Genomic DNA, 12115 nt, shown 5'->3' with positions numbered 1-12115 from the left:
CAAAAAAACCCACCAAAATTGAAAAAAGGATTCAGGGAAAATTATCTCATCTTTAATCTGCAGTATAAAAAATCTGAGCAGCTAGTCATAAACTGAATCTGCCTTTCCTATTTTCTTCTTCTATTCAGCCATTCTATTGTACATTAAATCAGTTTTTAAATGTATTCATGTAACTGTTTAAAATGGAAACATAAACCACTTAAGTGAAAACACTCGCTTTTAAGAATGACAGGTGTCTTTCCATAGCTAGTAACTAAAAAYGAGATCTTTATTTTTCTAGATCATCTGCAAAATATTCACTCATGGTCTAAAAATCTTGGCCTAAAGACATTAGCACCTTTAAATGGTGAACAGCTGCAATGGATGCTGAAGTTGCAATCTGCATAACAGCAAGTTCCTGAAAACAAAATTCAATATTTTGTTACATGAGSTCTAGCTGCAGGTAACAACACTGGCTTCTAATAAATTTGGAGGGTCAGTGAAAGAACAGAAAATGTTACTTTCAAAGAATAGTAGAAAAATTAGCTGAAGAACAATTCTATCCAATATTTGAAATATCATTCATTTAAATACTGCAGTCAGCACTGGATTTATCAGCAAATACAATGATAATTTATTAAGCAGCGAATCGTATACTCTTCTTTAAGATGAGAATCATCAGTATTGTGACACGACATGGTATATTCTTTGCTTGCATACAGGTCTTTCACAATTTCGGTGAAAAAACACAACACAACCTGCATAAATGTGTGTGTGTGCGTGTGTGTGCTGGTGAGGAACAAGACAACTGAGAGAAAAGATCAACTGTGAAACCAATTACTCTTCCKAAAAGCTACAGAGACATAAGGACATACCAATCCTGACACCACTTGTAGTTTTGAAAAAGCACAGGAGATGACTGGACAAAATACTACCTCTGATTTTAGTATGGCATCTGCATACTCACGACCCTGCATACYAATAGACCCCGCAGTATTTAGGAGAATGGGATGACAAACTATTTCAAGTTACTCTGGAAAGTTATTTACTGGACTGTGAAAGAAGGCACTTTAATGCAGTATCTGTATGCGTTAGAGCATAGCTGATTTTTAAAACTACATTGTCYTTATTCTCTAGCTGCAAAAAGGTAACAAAATCATGTCAAGAAGGAAGTCAAGGCTTCCAGAATGGCAATCAATCACCTTGGAATTACTTGTTCCCTACCATTCCCCTTCTGACCCACAGTAAACCTGCTTCCCTTTCTTAGATGGCAAGCTGTATTCAAAAATGCTGCTCTGAAACCTCTCCACTGTGCATGCAGCACAAATCGAAATGAAATGTGAAAGTAAATTAATTAAGATAGAACTTGGTGGTTGAACTTCCAGCAACAAAAACAGGTAGATGCCGTCTTTTTTTTTGCTTTATAATCTCATTTTCTCTCCACCAAGTTTTATACCCAACCTGAACCAGATTCACCAACAAACATTTAAGTGTATTTCCTGAGATTTGGCATAAATATGGCATCAAAACCACACATGCCTCTGCCCCTGTGAAAATCCACATGCTTATTTGCAGAGGGCTAAACTGTCTTGTGGTGCTTGAAACAAGGTGCTTGACTACTCAACTGAGTAGTCTCAACCYTGAGAAGGGGAAAAATACAAATTAAAGGAGGGAAAAGTGAGGTATCCTCCAGCAAACAGGAGCTCAGGAAGCAGAATATCCTTCCCTATAAAAGCAGGTGAGGCTTTCTAGAAGTCTGTCCTACAGATAATCAAAGTACACACAAGAACAACCATACCTCTGTCTTTTATGGTAATACCAGCTTTGCATTGCACCACCCCCATTCAAATGTAATGTCTCCTAGAAATATGATTAAAGGCTTAAGTGCAACTGAAAACTTAGGATGCTTCTTCACATCATCGTATTTCCTTCTTCAGTGAAACTATACCTAAGAGGAAAATAAAAAACCTGCTTCAAACAAAACCATGTAAATTTTCAAGACTTCAGCCTAAAACTATCTGTAACACAATGTCCATTTCACCCCTGGTTAGCCACCAAGGTTTGGAGGAATTTGAAAATGTCATTTTCATCCACTGTTAATACAGCTACATATCCCTACACGACACGAAGCAACACTAACCTGTCTCATCTCTTTCCATACAAGTAAACACAGGTATAACTGAAAGCAGGAGTGAACTCCCTCTAAGGGGCCAATTAAGTTTTGATTTGTCTCCCCACTAATTGTCAGAGGCATGTGGGGGAAGGGGTGCCCACGAGAGGCTTGCAGGAGACAGCCAGGAGAGGGGCAAAGTCTTGTCTCTGGGGTGACTTCGCCTGGCAACGACTCACATGGCACACAGTCAACGGGATACACTGCACCCCCCAGAGAAGCTTCTCCAATAAGGATGGTGGAAGGGCTCTACCAATGGACTGAAGACGAAGGTTGGACTGCACCAATGTTTCCCATCAGAGGGCGGACTTTGGGAGGAGCCATAAAAAGTAACCAACACGAGCTGGGGTTGGTTGCTGGGTTTTGTTGTTCGCTGCTGGGGGGTTCCTTGCTGGGGAGGGGCTTTTGTCTGCTTTATAGGGCTTGCCCATGGGGCTCGCCTGCYCGGGCCCTAGCCGGCTTTTTACCTTTTTGCCCTAGCTGCAGTGCGCCTGGCTTCTGCCCCCTCTAGCTCTCGCTCCTCCGCGGATCTATCTTTCCTCCTGCTGGGCCTTTGGCAAGATGCCGGCTGCCCTCCGAGCTTCGTGTCCAGCGTCTGCTTCACTCTACTCCTCCGCCTGATCCAGGCCGTGGATCGTCCTGCCTCTGCGATCAACCCTGTTTGAGCCACCTGCCTGCCTCCGACCTCGCCCGCCGCCACCATCCCCACCGCGAGTCCGTCTAGGGCTCTGGACCTCCTGCCCAACTGTCCACTCACCGCGTGTTCGGCCGCCCGACGCCGCGGGAGCTGCGCCTATGAACCCGCGCCTCTCCGAGGGCTGCGCAGGCTCCTCAGCCGGCACCAACACACCCCCGCCGCGTGGACACCGACAGCACACCCGCTCCTGCTGGCGGTAACAGCCGCTTTCTCCCTGTCTCCTCTCTCTCCCCCCCGGTCCCTTTTCCATTTTCCTTTCTCCTTTTGCTGTCTTTTCCAGCCTCCTTCAGTCGGCAATTACTTTTCCTCGTTCTTCGTTACCAATGAACGGTTCTCAGATACAAAGTTTGTCTCGGTTGACTTAATTTCGTTGTTGACCACCCATTAATAAATGAACTCCCGCAGTTCCCTACAGCTGGAACGCAACATTCGCCCCAGCCTGAGAAGAMAGAAAGTTTGCTTGCCCTCTCATCTTCTGTCAGGCACCTAACAAAACATATGTTTTATTGACCAAATGGAGGTGCAGAAGACATACGTAATTCACCCTGAGATGTGCTCCTGAAGGCTAGGGAGTGAAAGAGATTTCCTATGCTTACTCACTCCTCCCTTCAGCACTAGGGAGAAATGACCCAGAAGGCCAGCCACTCTCCCTATCAACATAAAACCATTAGAATATGCTACAATCCGTGGCTTCCAAGTATATCAAACTGCAAATCCCTTAACCCTAAAAGCACTCAGGAACACATTTCTATKAAGTCACATCAAAGTCAGAATCTACTGTTAAGCTGCTTGTGAAGGCGTACTTGTCTAGAGTATAAAATTTGGCCTMTCATAACTCACAAAATCTCAGCATCACAGTATTTCATTTGCAGTTCGATTGACAGTAAAAAATCATTAATGAGTTTGTATGCCATTATTCCCCACTAAGACAAAGAACTTCTGAAGAAGATTTCTGAAGAAAAATGTAATTACATTCATTCAACAAAGCTCTCTGCAATTGGAACGTTTTGAGAAAGAAGTAGTAAATTGATCTCCAACATGTTTGCCCCCATTCTAGTTTCACTGTGGTGTTTAGGTCATTACCCAAAATATAAATAATTATTAAATATGACAGGCAAGGAATTATCCAGAATCAGACAGTCAACTATTTCTGAGTATAATTTTATGAGTTACACAACCTCCATGTCTGAAGCATCACTTTTACTAATTTTTATCATTCCTAAAAAATGGAAGAAACTTAATCTAGAAATATTTTTCAGTGTACAATTAAATGCAAAGTTACAGACATTCAGCAGAACACACATAATACTTCCCAGTCCATGATAGGTACTTAACATTTGTCTACTAAAAGACCCCTAAGCACAGCTCTGGACTTCAGCAAATACTGTGTTTGTCAAAGTATCTACAAGTTTATCAATTAAACCTTACATAATTTTCACTGGGGATCTACTTGACACATTATTTTTCTTGTCCTCACAGAACATTAATTCTCAAAAGCTGAAAATTTCCCTATTTAAAAATCTCAACTGAAATCAAAAGATAAGATACTGGACTTGAGCTGCCTTGGTTTCGCATACTAAGAAAGATTCCCATGTAAGAAACATAAATACTAAATTAGGAAAATTTGAAACAGTTCTGAAACAAATAATTACTTGACTTTAATAAATTAAATAGATCAAAAATTTGACATCTAATGAAACTTTCAGTCCTTATCCACCTAGGGTAAAAGAAATCATAATCTAACAAAGTTGTCTTTTACATTTAAATTGAATTAAAGAAGTTCACGGAGAAAAAAAGTAGTGAGGTTGGATTTCACTTGTTTGTTTTGTTGCTGTTAACGTTTTTTGTAAGTCTATGTTGGTCACGTTTTACAGACCTTAGAACAGCTTACCGTACTACAAAGTAGTAACTAATTCATACAATTACATTTTGTTCAAAATACCATGTGGAATGGAAACTCTAAAGTTCCACATCCATTTAGTGTAAGCCAACTATTTACTAAATCACTAAAATCTACAGAACTGCTTTTGAAGTAAGCACCTTCCAAATTGGAATATTCCACAATAACATTAAAAAATCCCATCAAAAAAACCCAACCAGCCAAAAAATTCCCAAAAACCAACCCAATGAAAGAGCTAACCAGGTCCCAGAGATTTATAAGCTTTACAGTCTTAACAAAAAGACTATCAAAATCTACTAGCAAGAGGTTGTAGTATACAGTCAGTAACACTTATTCTAAAAGCACTTCTCAAAAAAATTCCTCAAAATATTTCAAGAACATCTCAATCACGATGCAATAACTGCAACAATTAAAATATGATCAGGTAACAGTTACAACTAGTAGACACCACTGGTAACCACAACTATTTCTACATATTTCATTTTGTGGAACCATTACAACAGTAAAGTTTCCAAGCTAGTCATATAACCTAGATTTACAGCAGTTTCATAACATACGTTACATGAAATAAATAAAAAAAATATAACCTGAGTTTGTAGAACAATCCTCCACAATCTGATAGCCAAATCTATTCACCTCCTGAATTCTGTATGCCATTAGCAAATTCACATTTTACTCTATAACAGAAAGTTAACTTCAACCACTACACGGTGAATATAATTAGTTCAAATTAAATTATTTCACCATTATTTGAAATAGGATGAGTGCTGAAGCCCCTGTCGTTTCCACAATCAGCTGTTAGCTAAATAAAAACCACTGAACTGAACTGTTTTTAGTAGCTCAATATATATTCATGTCCAAAGATGTAGATAGAAGCAGTCTACACATTCATAAAGCAAAGTCATATTCCCATTCTTTTAAGGCAGATGGCATGATGACATCTAGACAGCATCTGGACAGCAAGTAGGTCATATCTTGATATTCAAGAAGTACTCATTAAGAAACCAGTGTCAAGAAAGACCAGCATTCACCCTTCCACCATAAAATCACTGACCTTTGAAGACTAGTGAGAGACGAGAAAAACAAATCAAAAAATGCTCTCACACCTGTCATGAGAAACAAGCTATCTAACCATACAACAGGAAACAACTTTCTGTAAGAGCATTCTCTGTTTTGGTTCAGCTTCAATGAACAGCTTCCGGAGATGGTTTTCTAAACCACTCTGCTGAATCGGTATTAGCCACCTATGAAAACATATTCCCATGCCATACCATCAAGAAGTCAAGTTTGATCTTTCCATTATCTGGTGAAAGACAGGAAAGGAGACAAGAAAAACCAAAATGGAATGATGAGAAGTTTATCGCAAAAGTCTTCATTCTTAAGCAAGGAAAAATAAAAGGTTAAAATATAGCGTTTTGCTTCAGTAAATAGAATCCTTCTAAAAATCTTTCATTTGTCAAACATTAAACAAATAATGCATTAAATTAACACATAGTTTACAGCACCTCTTGCATCAGGTAGAAGTTTACAGATCTGAACATGTCAAAGAGTACATGGCCCSGAAACAGATAGCAAGGTAGGATACTGGGTAAGAAAAGGATGAAAGAATACTCAGTCTGAGAAAACAAAGTACTGAAGAATAAGATGTACTTAGTGTTCATTACCTTTAGGACTGTATTCTACTTGGTAATTACACAAATATTTAGAACTATACTTAGTCATGATTTATTTCACTAAAGATGAAAAGCATGCCTGGTTAAAAAAAATAGTTAATTTCTAAGTTCTTCCAGCAAGCTGATTTCTGAGACTGCATCTCTTGCAGTCTTCTTCTTCCTCAATCTTATTTGCCAAACAGTTTTTGAAAAGAAGATTTTACTAGTATCAGGCTTTTAATTTGGCTGAACACAGCCTAGCATAACTCACAACAGCAAAAATACTGGAGTGTCTTCACTTAGTGAAGATGCAGAGACATGGTAAGTTCAACTGCATCTGCTCCTTTTGGGATATGAAGACMCACAATATTGATTTTTGACTAAATCAACAAAATGAAGACAGAAAGAAAAATCTTTTGAGTGTCATAGGAAAGAATACAATGACAAAATAAAGATGCTCTAGATTAGAAACTTCACAAAGATGATGAAATAGAGACAAATTTTACAGAATAAAATACAGCTCTAGCAACAAAACTGCAATATACCAGAGTTAAATATGACTAATTTCAAGTGATCCATTATTTAAACAGATGTGTTGTGGATGGTTTTTTTTATTTTGTTTTGTTCTTCAGCCTACGAATTGAATTAAGTATCAAAAGGCCTATTCTGAGGGAGGAGCTGCATACTTCAGTGCATTTCATATCTTTGGTCAGTAAGCATATTTCAAAACGCAGTAGTTATCACAATGGACGTCAAATTAACTACAACTGGTAAATATTCCAGTTTAGACAATATTGCCTTCAGACTGAAAAATGTAAAAATAAAGTAACTGACTGCTGCAGGAATCTACTGATTTATCAGGCTTCAGGCTTTTGCTCGGACTTTTCCATTTAAAAGTAACACAGTTGGCTCAGAGGCCATGACGTAGATACACATTCCAAAATGATCTTGTAACTTGAATGACTTAAGTTCTATGCTGTTGTAAACTCCATGTATTATTTCCTCCATAATCAATGCTTGCTAATCAATGTTTGTTAACGGGGATGGAAAAGGTAACAGAAAGAAGTATTAATAGGCGCATATTTMATTCCCATATTGAAGTGTAGYATTTATTTCTAAGCCAGTAAAAGCTGCATGATTATGCCATTCCAATGCTTCTCCACTAGAAGCTTATAAAGCAAAGCAGACAAAGGTAACATACCTAGATTTGTTACTTAATAGCAGTGCTCAGAAACTATGGTTATCCATGTGTATAAATAAAGACCATTCTTAAGTATGATCCCTCAAAGATTAAACCTTCAGCATTCACCCTAAAGTTACAAGCTAGAAACAAAACCATGCCATGGCAGATCACTTTAGATATGCTCGAACTACCTTCAAGTGTTTAGGTTTTACGTCATAAGAAGCAAAAAATAAGCCATATTTATCAAAGCCAGAAGGGGGTGCTCTGAATAACTGAGGTGGAGGGTATTGAACTAAGCATTTGCCTTGCACTAGCAAAGAGGTCAAAAGCATGCTGTCTTGTTTTCATTTGGGAGCTCACTTAACTTCACGYTACCATGCCGTTTTTACAAAAAAAMCCCCAAACAAATAACAATAAAAAAAATCAAAATACAAAATCTGAAAGCACTCCTTTTAGGAAAAGGAAATGGTTTAGTTTGTGCTATTGTCATCACAAGGGCAAATTAGTCTGTGACAGAAATCTAGYAACACAAAGACCTGGCAAGTGTAAATTTCAGTTTTGTATTCCATGGTTTGCAAGCTGTTTAAGATAGAAACAAGGAAATACAGGAAATGCAAAAAATCCAAAACGATTATGCTATGGGTTTTACCTACACAATGCCTATTCTGACATAACTAGTTCAGATCTTTTTAATGTGACTGTACAGGGTTGATCCCTTATACCGAATTATGTATTGAAATTAAAGAAAGGCCCCAGATCATCCTACCAAGTATAACACAGTATTTAATCTCTGCCAGCACTTTGGTGCATCAGCCTCCCCCCACCCAAAACGAGAAAAAGATACGCACATTCCAATCAAGCCTCGCTCAGCGGGGCTCACCCAGTTCCCCCCTCCTTCCCTCCCTACCTCCCTTGCCCCAGGCCTTGCCAGGTTCCCAAATCACCTCTGATTTTAGGTTTCATTTTGTTGTAAACAGCAAAACGAAAGGAGAAAGCTTCCAAAATGAGGATCCTTACCCTTGAAATCCCGCCATGCGTGCAAATAAGGAGGGTGAATTGGGCTTTTTTGGGKTTTTTTTTTTTGGATGGGCGATGAAGGGGGAGGGGGAAAGAAACAAAAGCCTACTCGGAGGAGCGGCTAAGCAGCGGAGACTGAGGGAAAAGGCGGAGACCCTGGTAGAAGAGCAGGGCGAGCGTCAGCCATGTTGTGTGTGTGTGTGTGTGTGTGTGTGTGTGTGTGTGTGTGTGTGGTGGTCCAGTATTTACAAACCTGCAGCTGCAGCAGCGCTTGGAGCCTGGGAGAGAGAGGGGAACGCAGGGAGAGGGAAGGGAGGAGGGAGGAAAGGAGCGAGGGAGGAGGGGAAAGCGGCACAGCAGACAAAGGATCGCAGCAGCGCAGAGCGAGCGGGGCGCGCGCACACACACCGCGCCGGCGCTGTCTCCCGCGGCCCCGGCTCCCCCGCCGCCCTCACGCCCCCCTCGTCCCGCTCTCCCGCCTCCACCTCCCCCGGGAAAGGCTTATCCGCCAGCAGCCCCTCGGCGGGCCCCAGCCCGCACACAATAGCTCCGCAGCGGGGAAAGGGGGAGGGCACCGCTCCCCTCCGGGTGGATGCGGCGCGGGGCCGTGCCGGGGGAGGGCGGCAAAGCCTCGGAGCCCGGAAGGACGGGGGGGGGTTGCCAAGCAGCCGGGGCGCTTGCGGGGGAAGGGAGGGCAGAGACGGCAACGCCAGACCGGAGCCCCCGCGGCCGCGATGCCGCCCGTGGCTTCCGGGCGGGGGATCCACGATGGGAGCCCCGGGGGAGGCGAGGCGCGGCCGGGCTGGGAGCGCCGGTCCCCCCACAGCGACTCCCTCCGGCTCTGCCCGGTACTGGCCCGGGCCAGGCCAAGGGCGGCGCGACGGGCTGCGCTCCCCCCGTCCCCTCCCTCGCCCCACTCGCTCACCTGCCGGCGGGGCGGGCGCCCGGGGGTGCCAGCGCCGCCGCTCAGCCCCTTCCCGGCCGGGCCGCTCAGCTTCTCTGCGGCGGCAGCAGCGGCGGCGGCGGGCACGGCCGCTCCCCTCGTCTCGCTTGTCCCCCTCCGCCGCCGCTGCCTCCTGCTCGCCTCTGCCACATTTGGATCCCCCTCTCCCTACGCGAGCTCCGCTGCCAGGATAGAGGCCTCCTCACCTTCCTGCCAAATAGTGAGCCGCCTGCATCGCGCCGTTCAAAACACAGGGCCGGGCCCCGCCCTCCTCCCCCGCGCGGGCCCCCCCTGCCGGCGCGCAGGCGCACTGCGCCGCCCCGACTGCGGCGGCTGAGGGGGAGCCGCACCCGCCCCGCCATGGGCCGGCAGCGCGGCCTCGGCGGTGCTCCTGAGCACGGAGCGTACCCGCTGTGCCCCAGGTCAGCCCTCTGTTTGTACAGACAATCGGAGAACCGTCACAGAATGTCCTGTGCTGGAAGGSACTCGCAAGGWTCATCGTGTCCAGCTCCCGGCTCTGCGCGGGACATGCCCAGGAATCACACCGTGTGCCTAGGAACATTGTCCAAACGCTTCTTGAACTGTTACATTTGGTGCTGAACAAGATCAAGAGAGCAGTGCAGATCCAGAAGGCCGACTAGCGTTTCACCTGAGTAGATAAAATAATTGTAATTAATACAAGCAGACGACTGCGTTTTCTATGAAATCTCATTTCAAGAGAGGCAACGTCACTGGGAAAAAAAAGGACTAGCTCCTTCAAAACTTAAAGGGTTCCGTGAAAAACACGTTCTTTTCATCTATGCAATAGGGAAAAAAGGTGGGGCAAGCCTTCAAAAATCCGTGCTGAACCAAAGCACTAGTTACAAATGCTTACCCTCTTGAAGGGCTGATCTACATGCTCCTGGCAGGCTGAGAGACAGTACSTGAGAGAGGAGTAAATGGAAAACCTCCAAGTAGTCAGAATTTGTTCAGCAATTGACAGACCATGGAAGAAGAGTGTCATATTTTCAACCATTAGCACTAAATCCAGRAGAAAAGTAGTAAATTTCTTAATTTTAATGGGTAGTATATTTTCTAATCCATGGTGTGACCATCCATGGTCTAGATGGAGTGGGACACAAGGAAGAAATTTGGTAAGCCATACCAGCAATTTTCAGGTGAAACTGTGTCTAAGGTATTAATCACAGGGGGAAAAAATAAAGTAATTTGTAAATGTATCATGAAAATATGATAGTGTCATCAAATCCTAGTCCATCACTTTGATATATCATTCAAGCACAGGCCCCCAAGATCCATTTGTACCGTCATGTGGACAGCAAAATGGGAAACATCAGTAAGATTGTTATCCTCAGACAAATAAATTCGTTTAATAATCAAGGAAGGTGAATAGCTGATCTGCTTTAACGTCAGCTTGGGGAAGGAAAAATTAGATTCAAAGGATGGACATTTGGGACTTCTTTGGTCAACAGCAGCAAATGCACAGGGTTCAAATTCCCAGGTTACACTGAGAGTTCACATCATTCATGAATTCTGRATCTGTGACAGAAAATAAAATACAGGTACGTGAAGACTTACATACTTTGCTTAAAATTCTTACTGGCAAAAGAGAAAAAACGTATTTTTAGTTAGCCCTTCRTTGTTATTTTCACGTCTCCTAATTTCATCCAAGAGGTACTGTATACCCAGTAATTCCTCTGACGAAAGCGTCCTCCAGARTGTGAGAGATTATTCATTAAGGAAAGAGGTTTCTGAGAGAGAAAAAGAGTGAGAAACCATGAAGTAGGGGACAAACATTGGTGAAGATGAGGGTACAGRTTAATAATGCTATACCATTCAAGCAGGGTTGTAAAATCATTAACCAGCTTTTCAGGATATTACAATGCAGTTGTTGAGATAAACTATCATTGGCTTAATTTTCCTGAAATTARAACAGGCATAGGATCATACAATGGTGTGGGTTGGAAAGGACATTCAAAGGTCCGTAGTCTAATGCTCCTGCAACGAGCAGGGACATCTTCAGCTAGATCGGGTTGCACAGAGCCCCATCCAATTTGATCTTGAGTGTTTCCAGGGATCAGGGATCAGGCATCTATCACCTCTCTGGGCAACCTATTACCAGTGTTTTGCCACCCTCATTGTGGAAAATTGCTTCCTACCRTCTCTAAATCCCCACTCATTTAGTTTGTTATCATTGTGGCTTGTTCAGCTACACAGATACTGCTAATCCCCATGTTTCTTACAGCCTTTGCTTAAGTACTGAAAGGCCACAGTAAGGTCTCCCCARAGCCTACTCTTCGTCAGACTGAACCATGCCAACTCTTTCAAGCCTTTCTTCATAGCAGAGGTGCTTCATCCATTTGATCATTTCTGTATCCCTCCTCTGGGCTCACTCCAGCCAGTCCCTGTCCTTCCTGTTCTGGGCCCCCCAGAGCTGGGTGCAGTGTTCCAGGTGGGGTCTCAGCAGAGCAGAGCAGAGCAGAGCAGAGGGGCACAATCCCCTCCCTCCCCTGCTGCCCACGCTGCTTTGGATGCAGCCCAGGACACGTTTGGCTCTCTGGGCTGGCAGTGCCCATG

The 12115-nt window shown here is 43.3% G+C and overlaps 1 protein-coding gene across 5 annotated transcripts in view; it reads right to left on the bottom strand.

Moving 5' to 3' along the window:
- SPIN1 (spindlin 1) overlaps positions 1 to 9816 on the bottom strand; it is a 58004-nt gene extending 48188 nt beyond the window's left edge. The window contains exon 1 of one of the 5 annotated variants that reach the window (XM_057384734.1): positions 9748 to 9816. The gene's annotated coding sequence lies outside the window, so the exon portion shown is untranslated. The other 4 variants (XM_057384726.1, XM_057384717.1, XM_057384742.1 and 1 more) reach the window with 4 other exon arrangements.
- Positions 9817 to 12115: the final 2299 nt, after the last annotated feature.

The sequence above is a fragment of the Malurus melanocephalus genome, unplaced genomic scaffold (assembly GCF_030028575.1).
Source record: "Malurus melanocephalus ecotype Western Australia unplaced genomic scaffold, MMel_1.1 scaffold_15, whole genome shotgun sequence".
NCBI classification, from domain to species: domain Eukaryota; kingdom Metazoa; phylum Chordata; class Aves; order Passeriformes; family Maluridae; genus Malurus; species Malurus melanocephalus.
The sequence above is the reverse complement of the archived record's forward strand: the minus strand, read 5'-3'. Positions and strand labels throughout refer to the sequence as shown.